Source organism: Podarcis filfolensis (genome assembly GCF_964270895.1).
Source record: "Podarcis filfolensis genome assembly, chromosome: 15".
In the NCBI taxonomy this organism is placed as follows: Eukaryota; Metazoa; Chordata; class Lepidosauria; order Squamata; family Lacertidae; genus Podarcis; species Podarcis filfolensis.
The window spans coordinates 32,648,145-32,663,332 of NC_139618.1; the positions used below are offsets into that span (position 1 = coordinate 32,648,145).

General features: G+C 42.4%; 2 long non-coding RNA genes across 10 annotated transcripts in view; one reads left to right on the forward strand and one right to left on the reverse strand.

Moving 5' to 3' along the window:
• Nucleotides 1-12,649, forward strand: part of LOC310750719 — a 73,468-nt gene extending 60,819 nt beyond the window's left edge. For 3 of the 9 annotated variants that reach the window (XR_014542182.1, XR_014542184.1, XR_014542185.1), the window contains 3 exons: nt 2,121-2,229; nt 6,828-7,058; nt 12,521-12,649. This is a non-coding gene — a long non-coding RNA (uncharacterized lncRNA). Of the gene's footprint in view, nt 1-775; nt 973-2,120; nt 2,230-2,773; nt 2,863-6,827; nt 11,413-12,520 lie in introns of all 9 variants that reach the window. The other 6 variants (XR_014542178.1, XR_014542177.1, XR_014542179.1 and 3 more) reach the window with 6 other exon arrangements.
• On the reverse strand, nt 12,081-14,555 carry LOC310750746. The gene is made up of 2 exons (XR_014542221.1): nt 12,885-14,555; nt 12,081-12,656 (listed from the first exon to the last, which is right to left on the reverse strand). It is a non-coding gene; the product is annotated as an uncharacterized lncRNA (long non-coding RNA).
• Nucleotides 14,556-15,188: the final 633 nt, after the last annotated feature.

The following is a 15,188-nucleotide window of genomic DNA, read 5'->3' on the forward strand; positions in this document are numbered from 1 at the left end:
GAAAGTTGAGGTAATTTTAATCTGTTTTAGTATTTTAACTTCTGCATGTTTTAGAGTATGGTTGTGATTCCCCCCCTTGCTTTATCTTTCTGTAAACCGCATTGAGGCTTTTTACCTTCAAGCGGTGTATAACTTTCATTAAATAAATAAATAATATCAATGCAAAATAAAGATGCAGTAAAATTACAAGACATGCAATAAATAAAACAATATGAAATAGTTTTAAAATTCAGACATGAACGTTAACTATGTGATGATATCCTTCCATTCTCCTTTGCTTCTTTGCAGGAGCAAAGATATCATTAGAACTACCTGAGACACCATGTTAGATGTTAGGCTGTCCCAGGTCATCTGGTCCTGGTTCATGCTGGGACTGATGCTGATGTCCTGAGGACGTCTCATGATAATCCAGCTATAGGAGCTTGGCAGGTCCCAATGCGTCTGCACTGCCACTCAGGAATGGGTCTCAGGAGGTGGCTCAGTGGTGCTTTAGGGCATAATATTCAACATCACAGATTAATCATGTCTTAAAACCCTTTAAATACACTTTTGAGTTAGGGTGGCTTAAGAATGTAGTTTCCATTCTTTTGCTGCATATTTGTGTGTGAGGATTGTACACTATGTTAACTATAATGAATATTGCGGCGCAGGAAGGAAAAGTTTCAACGTTGTTTAACTGAGGATAAAAGGTGTGTTCTTTGTCCATGTCATTTAAGCTCCAGGTCTAGAGTTTTGTGAATGTGTCATATTTGGGGCTTTCCACTGTTTCATGTAGGAGACAAGCTTCATTGCACCTGGGTACAAGGCACCAAGGCAGCTCCATATCGCCTAAGGTTCTCTATTTGGCCTGCAGCAGGGTTGGGGACAATTAGCCCTCCAAACATCATTGGACTCGCATCACCTCTGGCTGTTGCCCATGCAGGCTGGGGCTGAGAAGAGTTGGCAGTCCAACAACATGCTTCTTGTTTCATGGTGATTTATGTGTATTCATCTAGATCATTTACTCAGAGTGAACACTACTCTTGGACTCGTCTTTAATGTCATCTTTCCATTCTGTCAGATGCAATTCTGACAGTTAACTGACAGCATATTTATCTATTTGTTTTGGCTCTTTATATCCCACCACCTCAAGAAATGTTTGATGCTGCTTGCAACAGTTTGCTCCTGCTTGATTCCTTTAACCCTGCATATTACAGTCACCAAGCCAACATTTGGCTTAGTGTGTTGTCAGAACCCAATAATGTGGTTAAACTCTGTCCTCCTTAACCTGTAGCCAAGAACAAAACTGCTGCAATCTCTTTCTGAGAGCCAGCATTTGCACTAAACCATAGTTTTTGCCTTAGCATTACACGCAAACATGTCCAGTAGCTAGTATAGTACTGAGCTAGATAGACCAATGGTTTCATTGGGAATGAGTCAGTGTCCTTTGTTCCTAATCGTGGTCCAGATCCTTAAGGAGGAGCTATTGGTGATGGAGCATGTGTGTTGTATACAGAAGATTCCTAGTTCACTATCTCCAATAGTGCTAGGAAATACTGTAACCTTCTCTGAAACACAGCAGATGCATTATCAGTAGATGACCCAGAGCTAAAAGGGGCTATAGTCTGACTCGGTATAAAGCTATTTCCTTATCCTTATGTTGTGACTTGGCAACATGGAATTCCTTCCAAGTATATAGTTGGTGCAGCTGAAATATTAAATACACTTCCTTTGTTGCCTTCCATTTCATTTACATGTATTTTCACATTGCTGGCTACAGCTTAATACTTGTTTGCCACTAACATTTATGACCAGACATTATACAAAGCAGAAAAATCACATAGAGTCCTTTGGAGTAAAAGTATTTTTTCATAAAGCTTTTTCTAAGAACTGGGGGTTTCTAGCCTCACTGAGAGAAGCCTTCAATTTCCTGCTTGTCTTATATACATTGGAAGCAATTTCTTCCAAGTTGTTGTCTGTGAACTTGATTGCTTAAGAATCCAGCCCAATAGGCTCTGTTTGAATAGCATTAACCAGAATACACGTTAAGATGCTACAAGTAATCTGGATAAACAGTGATAAGACAAAAGAAAATAAGCATTATGCATGCTAAGCACAAATAAATGAAACTTATTTGATAGGCCAACCTCTGTCTACAGTGGGAATGACAAAGTAAATTGGAGGAGTGAGATTGGAGCGGAGCGGTAAACATCTGTCACAGGGAGCATTTTACAGAAGGCTGGAATCGAGGTGAGCAAGATGACATAACCAGAGTGAACGCATTTCGAAATCATCTTCATTTGGCTGGAGCTCATTAAATTTCACACTCAATAAGCAGGATACATGCAAGAATGTGGGGGCTGGATGGGAAGAGGGTAGATAACAGAGACACTGCACCTAGCCTTGGTGACTGAATTGAAACTACTAATCAGTCTACTCCTGATTATGTGGAACTGAAGCTAGACGAAACTGCATAACAGGACTGGAAAGGAAGAAAATGAACATGAGATGATCAGATTTCTTTAATAATAGATAATTCTTGCATTTCATTGCCTTTTGGTCTCACTGTTCACATTTTTCCTGTATTCCCTGCATGTGTTCTTAATCTTGTCTGATATTATCTTCCACATGAGGACAACACTTCATGCATCTGATAATGTGGGTTCAGGTCAATGAAAGCTTATGCCATAGGAAATCTGTTAGTCAAATTCTCTCTCTCTCTCTCTCTCTCTCTCTCTCTCTCTCTCTCTCTCTCTGTGTGTGTGTGTGTTTATGTGTGTGTTTGCTGTAACAGACTAGAATGGCTATCTGGAATTTAATCAGAAGTTGACCCAAACTCCTGAATACAGCAAGAGGGTAAATCCTACCCTGCAACTCAAACGTGTGAGTATTTCAGCTACCCCCACCATCTAACTTGGGGGTGGGACACTTCAAGCTCAATGACCAAATGTGGCCCCGCATGCCTCTCTATCTGGCCACTGGGACTCTTCCCCGGCCAAGCTCTTGTGCAAAATAGTCTTCCATGAACACAGTTTTAACAGTGAGCCCGTAAGTGACTGTGGAGGCCAATTCTGGATCCACACATCCTTCCACAGTTGGGACATAGGTTTCCGGGTGGGAGTTGATCATGGTGAGGGTTTGCCAACTTGCCTTCCTCTAAACACGTTTCTCCCTTTTGTCCTGAGTTCAAGCATCTTCAAAGTCCATGACACCTTTGGTAAAGGCTGTTCTCCAATTGGAGCGCTCACAGGCCAGTGTTTCCCAGTTGTCGGTGTTTATACTACAGTTTTTAAGATTTGCCTTGGGGAAATCTTTAAACCTCTTTTGTTGACCACCAGCATTACGCTTTCCATTTTTAAGTTTGGAATAGTGTAGTTGCTTTGGAAGATAATAATCAGATATCCTCACCACATGACGAGTCCAGTGAAGTTGATGTTGAAGAATCATTGCTTCGACACTGGTGATCTTTGCTTCTTCCAGTACACTAGCATTAGTACACTGACACTACTCTTGTGCAAAGTAGTAGCTGCTGTGCAAAGTACTAGCAAAAGCAGCATGTGACGGTGGTTTTTACAGCTCTATATGAAATGGATGCATCATTGTCTCCAGGATAATATCAGCAAGCCTGGGTTATTTTCGGATACTTTGTATAACTGACACTGTGTGGAATTATTCATAAAGTAAATGTGTGTAGTAACCATGAAAGAGCGGGAGGACTCTCAACATTAATCTGGAAGTGTGATTAAGGAAGTTCTGTAGATCAGTGGTGGCGAACCTATGGCACACATGCCAGAGGAGGCACTCAGAGTTCTCTTTGTGGGCACGTGCACTTTTGCCCCAGCACAGAGCCGGCAGAAGGCAAGGGCATCAAGTCCTCAGCTCAACTTGTGTCTGAGTAGAAGCACCTTGGATGGGGCATTGGGGTGGGTGTGTGCAAAATGGAGCCACAACCTCCAGGGTGCGTGTTTTCCCTTGGGGAGCCTCCACTGTGGGTGGGGAGGACGCAGCGCTGTGCACATGCTCAGAAGCATGCTGATGCATTGGTGGGCCACCCAGAGTTCCAAGCAGCCGCCTTCCTCCTGCTGCTGTGAGGTTGAGCCTTTACACACCCTCCAGCCAGGGTAGATCCCTTGCCTGCTCGCTTGCCGCCCAGCCTGCCTTCCCTCACTCTGAAAACGGAAGTGTGGCAATCAAAACAGAAGTTATACTGAGAACAGAGCACTTTCCGCTTCCGAAAAAAGTTCAAAAACCTGAACACTCATTTCCGGGTTTGAAGTTTTCGGGTTCCAAGTAGTTCGAGAACTAAGCTGTTCAAAAACCGAGGTACCACTGTATTGCTCCACTCTCTCTCCACATGGCTGCGCCAACCTCCCCTTCTAAACTAAACTCAGTATTCAGGTTAAATTACCGTGTTGGCACTTTGTGATAAATAAGTGGGTTTTGGGTTGCAGTTTGGGCACTCGGTCTCTAAAAGGTTTGCCCTCACTGCTATAGATGTACAGAAATTGTTGTGGGTAATGACAAAATATTGTGTAACATCAATGATTCCCCTTGTGTGGTGTGTGTGTGTGTGTGTGTGTGTGTGTTGATAATAAAACTCAAAGAGTTTGTGTTCAAGAATGCTGGTGGGTTTATTCTTTGACCCGGATGTGAAATCCCCTCTTCCTTTCAGTGGTTTATTGCACCTAAAGTTAATACCCTATCTTAAAGGTTTGCTGACGTTCTTGACTCCCAATGCTGGTTCACCAGGGCCATGAACATTAAGAGCACAACTTGATCTGACACCAGAAGATCTATGATCATATCACTTGCTACTTTCAAAAGTGCAGTTAGGGTCACCAAATATGATCAGGATCATGACACTGGAGAAGGGAGGGATCACCTTTTTTTTTTTACACCATTGAGAAGATTTAATAAAAATGTAGAAACCACAAACAAAAAGGAAAAAGACAGTTGCACAACTAAATTGAGTGCTAACTCATTTCACTTTTCAAAAAATCTACTTGGGACCACTTCACTCCTTTTCCCCACTTGCCATTTTCCCAGTGAAAATCCATAGCTGCAATTTGCACTTATCACAGTGCTGGTTTTAATCTGGTCTTCTCCTCTTCCTTTTTAAACTGAATATTTAAAAACTGGGCAATTCTTTTTAATAATTATTTTAAGGAAATGCATTGCTACATTTTTTATTGCTGTTAGCTAAGTCTGAAGTGGACTTATTAGAACATAATTGACTGTCTCTGATGTATAATAATAATAATAGGTAAAGGTAAAGGTACCCCTGCCCATACGGGCCAGACCTGTCCGACTCTAGGGTTGCGTGCTCATCTCGCTCTAGAGGCCGTGAGCTGGCGGCGTCCGAAGACACTTCCGGGTCATGTGGACAGCGTGACGAAGCTGCAGCTGGCGAGCCAGCACCAGCGCAGCACACGGAAACGCCGTTTACCTTCCCGCTATAAAGCGGTACCTATTTATCTACTTGCACTTAAGAGTGCTTTTGAACTGCTAGGTGGGCAGGAGCTGGGACCGAACGACGGGAGCTCACCCCGCCGTGGGGATTCGAACCACCGACCATACGATCGGCAAGCCCTAGGCACTGAGGTTTTACCCACAGCGCCACCCGCGTCCCAATAATAATAATAATAATAATAATAATAATAATAATAATAATAAATTATTATTTGTATCCCGCCCATCTGGCTGGGTTTCCCCAGCCACTCTGGGTGGCTTCCAACAAAGATTAAAAATACATTAAAATGTTACATATTAAAAACTTCCCTGAACAGGGCTGCCTTCAGATGTCTTCTGAATGTCAGGTAGTTGTTTATCTCTTTGACATCTGATGGGAGGGTGTTCCACAGAGCGGGCGCCACTACCGAGAAGGCCCTCTGCCTGGTTCCCTGTAGCTTTGCTTCTCTCAGTGAGGGAACCGCCAGAAGGCCCTCAGCGCTGGACCTCAGCATCTGGGCAGAACGATGTGGGTGGAGACGCTCCTTCAGGTATACCAGGCCAAGGCCGTTTAGGGCTTTAAAGGTCAACACCAACACTTTGAATTGTGCTCGAAAACGCACTGGGAGTCAATGTAGGTCTTTCAAGACTGGTGTTATGTGGTCTCGGCGGCCACCTCCAGTCACCAGTCTAGCTGCCGAATTCTGGATTAGTTGTAGTTTCCGGGTCAAGAATGCATTAAAGTATAGTCCTTGATTGAAAGTAGATTGAAATAGTTTCCATCTCTTCTCTTTTAGCTGTGGTGGGGTGGGCAGGCAGTGTTTTCCTATGACTAATGGCTAAAAACAAACAGATTGAACTACTTTGGGCCTAAGGACAACACTTCACAAAACTGATAAAGCAGGCTCTGACCCACAAAAGGCTCCTTTCTATTATAATAAATTTAATAATATTTTAAGGATTTGCTGCAACAGGCTAACATAGCCATCACTCTGTTATCTATCTTTAAAGTTTACAATAACACTTTGGATCAAACACATTACTATGATCAGCTATAGCTAAGATTTTCAAAAAAATCTGTATGGCTTTAATAGTTGAAAGCCATGATAACGAGAGCCAGTTAAGGTCACTGGTCAAGGGCTCAAGTGACAGTTGCTTCCACATACCATAACATAGTAACAATTTCTGCTTTTCACTGATTTATTGCTGAATTTGTCCTGTCAGGAAGCAGACCAATTCAGAGCAGTGATTTAAGGAAATCTTTTAATAAAGGCACTTGGCAGAACTCCCCACTTGTCACCTTGCACAGCATTTAATATTCCAGTGTAACGTGACTGTTCATTTCTATTACAGTGGAGAATAATTGTTTTGATAATTGTTTGATAACGTGTTATTTTCAGGTAATTTATTTCTACTTTTTCCGCGTGGTGGATTCTCCTGTGTCCCTGGAGCAACGAGAGCTGCTGCAGGAGAAATGGAAGGCTTTGTATTACTTTGGAATTAATATTTATTTGGTTTCTTCACTTGCTCAAGAACAAGAGACTCCATGAATAATACATAGGCCCAAAGATGCCAAGATAGGAGGCTTTATATTCTGAATGCCAGTAGGATCCAGAAAACTTAAATCGAAGGTAAGAATCATCATTGTCGGGTGCATCAGGCATGGCTCAGGCAAATGGGAATTCGAGTTCACTTCAAGGCCCATGTTTTTTTAAAAAAAAATAAAAATGAAGGCAGACCCATTATTATCTTGGGGTAAATGGGGGTAGGAATGACCTGGGAAAAACAGACCACCAGAATGAAATACAGATTCAAAATTTGAAATGCACTGGAAAATCTTCCAAGGAGATTTGCATGTTGCTTTCTTGACTTGGATGTATGACTCCTGAGTGTAAATTACTGGGCATGTTTCCTAGCTTCAGATACTTCACTGTTATGTATTTTACTTTATATATGGTCCCAGAACATGATCTTGAGGCACATGATGCAACATCCTTGCCAAAGCTAAATAGGTCAGGGTCTTGATTAGTGTCAGGATGGGAAACCACTGCCTGTTCCTCTGGTTCAGGAAGTGAAGCAGCTCAGTCTATGATATATGAGCTGGAGGCTCCAACCTTTTCCTGATCAGGACAGGTGTTTTCATAAGCTTCCCTATCCTGAGTTAATTTCATATGTGGTGGTGGCCCTGAAGCTCTTCCCCAGTTGACTGTCTCCTCTGATCCTGTGAATGTTGAGCGGGTGACCTGAGAGCAAGTCAGGAACCCATGCAGCTGTTGTGGTGTGCCTTCCAATCCTGTGGCAGCAATGTCTAGATCCAACAGCTTTTCAGGGTTTCCAGTGGTATGGAGATCTGCTGCGTTGTCCTGCTCTGTGTATGGGGATACCTCAAGTTCCAGAGGTGCCATCTACCTGGGAATCCCATGCACACTGCATATAATAGAAGAAAGACAGGGTATAAAAGTAATAAATAAATATTAGCAGAATAATGTATCTTACAGCTAAGAATTTTGCAGAAATGTAAAGGCCCAATGTAACCTCAGATAACTTCCCAGCTCCAAAAGGGGAAATGACATGCTGTTGATCCTAAAGGCTGCTTTTTCTTAGTACAAGAAGTGGTGTGTAGTTGTTTTTAATGCCTGCCTGCTACACATCCCAAGAGAAACTCCAGCTTAGCTTTTGGGTGACATGTTTTCCTTTGTTATCTCACATCAGTCCTGACACTGAAATTAGTCCGCTAATGCAGCCATCATGGTGCAACAAGATAAAGGGTCAAAAGATGCAGACATTTCTTATCACCCACTGGGTGGATAGATGTGAGCTGGTCAATAAGTGCTTAGTAATGTGTTCACGTTGTATGGAGCTTTTGAACTAATAGACATGTCAGCATAGTCCAAGAAGCTGATGTTTGTACATTTGGGATTGGCGTTGACATTCCACTTCTTCCAGTCTTGCTCTTCTGAATGTAATAAGCAGAACAATTGCGTCTCTGATCAATCATCTTGTTCCAAGTTGCTTTCTCTCCACCCCCCAAACCTTCCCCACGCTTTCTTTCATCAAGGGGTGCCTGATAAACACCATGTTTCACTAAACGAAAGGATAAGTGATGAGGCAGGCTAACAACTATCTATTCTGAGACTTCTTATTGAGAGAGACATGAAATTAAGGCATGAGCATCAGTGATGATAAGTCTACTTGGTTTTTGTAGTTCCTAGAGCATGAAATTATTGGGGATTTCCTGGTGCATCTTCCTTACTTCATGCCTTTCAGATTCTATAATATGCTGGATAATGCAGGCAAAACTAGACTGCATGCAGTTAATTGAAATACACAAAGCAGAGTGAGTTCCTATCTCATCAGTAGGGTGCAATGTACTGAAATCTGAATTGTGCCGATCACTTGAGTCACTGTGTCTGTTTTCCAAAAAAGACTGAACAGTTGCATCATCTATACAGCAGTTGTGGTTGCCATGATAAATCCCCAAAGTGGGAAAGAATGGTACATGTCTCAAAACACTTTGGGCTCTGTTATTGGCAGCCTTGAGCCTTTCCGTTATACTGGAAAGGTTGGGGGGAGCTAACCCATTAGGCAAGGCGCAATCTATAGCAAAGTTTGCTTAAAGCAGCAGGGGAGCTGTCCAGCACAATCCATGCCAGAGCAGAAGCATCAGCCTAGGTGAAGGGCATGAAGCCTTTTTGGCTCTGTCAGGCAGATCCTAGCCCATAGGCCAAACTTGACATCACAGTGCCATTGGGCAATTGGGTGCTTTCAAAGCACCACAAAAGGCTTGTAAAGAGCACCTGAGGCTTCCATTTTTGCACCCTATTAGTTGCCTATAACCTAGACAATTAATTAACTAGACATGTAAGTTGCATACAGTATTTCAAGACTTGCCAGCATTGCCTGTGCAGCTTTGGTGACAGTTCAGAAAATGCAGTTAGTACAAAAATATAGTAGCTGGACTGCAACCTGGGATTACACACCCAGTCTTGCTCATATTAAAAGTGCCTCACTGGCTGCTGATCTATTTCCAAGCCTGATAGAAAGATGCTAGTGCTAACCTATAAAGACCTAACTGGACCCAGGTATCTCAAGGGATACCTGCTGCTCTATCAACATGCCCACCATCTGCTGGTGGCATTCTCTAATGACACTGCTATCAGAAGAGAGCTCACTGGAAGGACAGATCCTGAAGCTGAGGCTCCAATACTTCGGCCACCTCATGAGAAGAGAAGACTCCCTGGAAAAGACCCTGATGTTGGGAAAGATTGAGGGCAGAAGGAGAAGGGGACGACAAAGGACGAGATGGTTGGACAGTGTTCTCGAAGCTACCAGCATGAGTTTGACCAAACTGAGGGAGGCAGTGGAAGACAGGAGTGTCTGGCGTGCTCTGGTCCACGGGGTCACAAAGAGTCAGATACGACTAAACAACAACAAATCAGAAGAGAGGCAGGTAGTGGTCAGAAGACATCTGCTGTGGTTCCCCCATTGTGGAGCTCTCTCCCCAAGGAGACTCAACTGGTGCAGGACAGACAAAAAAAAAAAGGTACTTCTGCACACAATGAGTAGTTCATTATGGAATTTGCTCCTACAGCAGGCAGTGATGACCACCAACTTGGATTGTTTTAAATGAGGATTGGACAAATTCATGGAGAATAAAGCTATCAGTGGCTTATTAACCATTATACCTCCACTGTTGGAGGCTGTACATATGCCTCTGAACACTAGTTGTTGAGAATTGTGACGGGGATGAGTACTATTAGGTCCTACTTGTGTGCTTCCCATAGACATTTAGCTTGTCACTGTGAGAATAAGATGCTGGACTAGATAGGTCACTGCCCTGATCCAAAATGCTCTTGCTTTTTTATTTTCCAGGCACTAGGGCAAGACCCTTTTGTTCGCCTAAGGTTTTTAGATAATGCTAGTTGTTCTTTTAAAACTATAGTTTGGACAGAATACGTCCATTGTTAATTATATTTTTATGTGATTGTACGTTGCACTTAATTCAGTTTATATAGGGTGATATATCCATTAAAAATAGATTTTAAAAAATGATGGGGAGTTCACATATACCAACTGTTGCACCCATTCATAAGAAGGGCTTGTTTAAAGTAGCATATTAGCATTAATGCATTTCCCACTGTCATAAAAGGCAGAAATACATTGTTAATTTCCACCCTTATTTTAATTTGAGGCTGATGAAGAAAGGGATCTGTGCAGCCTGGAATCCTGCTAGTTCAAAGGGATTAATTAAAATGAATGCTTATTTCATCTCCCTTGTAATTTATTTAGCAAGGCTCTATAGTGTAGGTAAAATAACCATAGTAGCCACCCTGAGAGATAAAGGTATCTCAAAGTATGAGGGATGAGTTTCAGTCTTAGACATTATTGTTTATGGATTCTGGAACGGAAGTGAATTTGCTCTGAAAGCAGCAGTTGAATCCACACAGATATTAAGAAAAGATACAGACAAACTGTTAGTTGATCTTTAATTAGTTGCCAGGTTTGGAAACTGGAGAGAAACCTTACAAACATGGTTCATTGTAGGCAAGTAAATGTGTCCTTTATGAGTTTGCAAATTGCTTAATAGAGCAGCAGAGCTCTTTGATAAAATAAGCAATGGGCAGAAGAAGAAGAAGAAGAAGAAGAAGAAGAAGAAGAAGAAGAAGAAGAAGAAGAAGAAGAAGAAGAGGAGGAGGAGGAGGAGGAGTTTGGATTTGATATCCCGCCTTTCACTCCCTTTAAGGAGTCTCAAAGTGGCTAACATTCTCCTTTCCCTTCCTCCCCCACAACAAACACTCTGTGAGGTGAGTGGGGCTGAGAGACTTCAAAGAAGTGTGACTGGCCCAAGGTCACCCAGCATCTGCATGTGGAGGAGCGGAGACGCGAACCCGGTTCCCCAGATTACGAGACTACCACTCTTAACCACTACACCACACTGGGCAGACTTTCTTGCTCAGAATTTGCACATTCAAGAGACACTTTGAAGTAAGTTCTCAGGTGGACCTGTTTACCTGAAAGGACAACACACTTTCACACTTTGTGTTGATGTAGATGTTGATGCAGCATACTGGCACCAGGTTGGCGAAGGCCACTCCAGATGATGTCCCCAAAGCTACTCTCTGCTTTGAAAGTTCAGGGTCCTGGGCAGTGATTCTGGTAAAGCTCTGAACTTCTACTTTCAGAGGCTTGGAATGATCAGAAAACAGTGCTAACGCTAATGAATAAAAGCAGCATTAAAGGCTTTTAATTTTGCTTGTGCCAAAAATTCTGAATCCCAAGAAAGTTTCTTTGGCAAAACATTGTTGCTGGTTCACAAATATACCTGTTTCTATAGGATCTTACATTTAAACTTAAGAAAGCCTTCACAGTTCTAAAGACAAAGGTTCCAATTTTGTTCAGGCCTTCCAGCTTTGGAAAAATCATCTACACTTTTAAATATTTATTCACAATTTACCCTGACAGCTAGAAATGTGATTTTTAAAGCCAGGAACTCAACTGAATACAACTCTTGAGTTCCTATAGAACATATTATGTTCCATACCTATGTATGGAACATATTAACACTCAATTCATGCTATCCTTTCAAATAGTGTTGTGGAACTATTCACACAAACTATCTCTTCACAGGAAAATGAAAGTTTTTTTTTTTTAAAAAAGCATCCCTTATTATATTAGAATTATGAAAATGAGCCTAGATTGCATTGTGTGATTTGTGATCATGATTTTTTAATCCTAGGCATTTTTCCTACAATATGCTTTGCAGCATGTACACATGAATAATTTTCATCCCTGCCCATTCCTCTCTTTATTAGTAATCCCACTGAGCCCTCTTTGTCCCTCTTCATTCTACATTTCCACCCCCCACTGTCTTGCTCTTTTCAAATGTAATCATTAATATCAGAAAATTAACTGATTCAAATGAGCGCCATTGTCTGTGCTTTGAATATTCCCAGGGTTGCATCCAGGGGTGGCACTCACACATCTCATTTGCATCTCAGAGAAATGGGCTCATCCGGTTAAATGTTGTGTTAAATGCACCACCTTCTGATATGTGTGAAGCAATGTATTAATAAACTGGGTAATTGTCAATTAGACATTCTAGAGGCATTTCGTTCACAATGGAGAGAACTGCAAATTTTCTTCTGGTGGAAGCCAGCACAGATCTGAAGTCCAAGAAGCTGCCCCCATTTTAACAGTGTGGCTAACAACACTATCCTATACAGTGGTACCTCGGGTTACATACGCTTCAGGTTACAGACTCCGCTAACCCAAAAATATTGCTTCAGGTTAAGAACTTTGCTTCAGGATGAGAACAGAAATCGTGCTCCGGCGGCACGGCAGCAGCAGGAGGCCCCATTAGCTAAAGTGGTGCTTCAGGTTAAGAACAGTTTCAGGTTAAGAACGGACCTCTGGAACGAATTAAGTACTTAACCTGAGGTACCACTGTACACATCTACTCAGAAATAAGTCACTTGAGTTCCATGGGGTGTACTCCTAAGACAGTGAATATAGGATTAGAGCCTTAGTAGACAGAGTCGAGGACACAGCATTGAACATATCGGGGAAACTTAGGTTCAAACCTCTGTTCAACAATGTAGGTGATAAGTCCCCAACTCTCACCCTAACTCAACTCAGAGAGATGCAAAGAAGCAGGGATATCATGTGTGCCATTTACAGCTCCTTGTAGGATGGAAGAGATCAAAGTGTAATAATTAGTATTGGCAGATACTTTGACTAATTCCTGTTCTGCTCAGAAAAGCCCCAGATTTTTTGTTTTGTTTCCAACCTTGTGAATGCTGTGGACTTTCATCTAAATTTGCAAAAAGAAAAAGAAAGAAAGAAACACAGAAAGAAAGAATTTTAGGAAAGAAAATATATATCAGGGAACACCTTGAATTAAATGTACATTTAGAAATCTTCACAGACATATGTAGTATCTATTTACTTGCAGCTATAATAGCCAATGGCATGTTAGCATGCTGCCTATAGTGCATATGCATTATAGACTGAGCCCCTGTCCAACACAGAGTTGAGTGTACTTTGACACACTGAATTCAAGTACAGCTGATTCTGCGTTGGATTGTATTCAGGATGTCTACTCATGGCCTGCTCTCCGAATGTCAGTGCTGAGCCATAGCCATTGAGTGGGTGCTTATGTCTAAGTGTCAGAGCCTGAGAATAAGCGGTCTGAATTGGTCAGGGCTATTGTTCTCCGTGCAAAATCTGAGAGTGAACAGGAAACCTTTATAGGCATTCATGTTGAGCAGAGGCTAGCCAATGGTCAGCCTTGGTGTGCAGAGGCATTCTGGTACCTGGGATGCTACAGGGCCTTCCCTATGGGTCACCAGATGGGGGAACTGGGCACAGAGCTGTGGCTTCTATTGCGGCTTCTGACAGCCCTAAAAAAGGAGATGTGGCATGCATTTTGTAACAAATGGGGGACGAGGGCTTGCCTTTATCTGGTCTTGGCAACCGGCTCCTCTTTGTGGGATGTAACATCACTGAAGCAGTCAAATACAACATTTCCTGTTTGCCCAGAGTGTACACACTGGGGAATGTTGCTCTAGCCAGGAGGAATTCCTGTCACACCTGGTCCTGAGCACCCTCCCCCTGCGTATGACCAGGTAGATGGGTGTGACCCTGGCAGAGCCTACAAAAGGGCCAGTCATGCAGCCCTCTCTCTCTCTCGATCCCTTCTCTCTATTTTGCCTTTTGCTGTCTGCTGGCTCTCAGCCAGCAGCACACGGGCTCATCCCTCACAGAGGATGAACCCACACTTTTCTCTGTAACTACAAGCTAAAGCCTGCCTTTAGGACCATACTGTGAACTGAATGTAAGTAAACCTTATCATTAATTTTAGAAGAAGACTGTTGTGCCGTTATTGTTTTTAAGAGGGAACTGAAGGGGATTTACCAGGAACAAGCCAATCTGGACAAGCCAGACTGGATTGCTTAACTCAAATGATCCTCATGAATCCATCAACTAGCTTCCTGCAATGTACAAGGGAATGTGCTCTGCTACTAGCTCAATAATTTGAGTGAGGAAGGATAATCTTTAATCAACATATCCTCTCCTACTATCCTCAACATTCCCACGCTCTTGACCAATGGTTTATTTTTACAGAGTACCCTGAATGTTTCGTTATGCCAGAGCATTCTTGAGGGTGAGTTGGGAATGTCAGCCTCTACAAAAAAACATGTCCGACATACCATCCCAATCATCACCCAGAATGCCCTGGAAAGATGCAATGACCAAGACATTTGGGAAGATAAAATGGCGACAGTGAGGAAGCAGCAGTCAAAAGGATCTCTGGTGCCACAATCAGCAGCAAAAAACAAAACCCATGAATGTGGATAACAAATAAATGAAATGAATGAAGTTTATTACATGTTACTCTTTTCCAATGCAGAGTGGTTCTTCCTTCAACAAAAATCTAACATTTCTGCTGCTAGAATTGGCCAAAGCTGTCAATTGGCCAATGCTATTTCTTGAAAGGTAAATTAGTCTTGCTCTGCTGACCAGAGAGCTTTTGCCACATAGATCTCTGTGTGACAAGCAAAGGTTTAGTGACAGAGCTTTTAGGTGAGAGAGATCAATGAAAATGGCTTTTTGCCAGCCTCTTGGGTCTATTCCCTTGGGAACACATTCCAAAGATTGCGTTTGATGACATGAGCTCTGGTGAGCAAAAGCTTATGCCACAATACATTTGTTAGTGTTTCAGGTGGCATGGGACTCTGTGTTGTTGCTGCAAAGTTAGACTC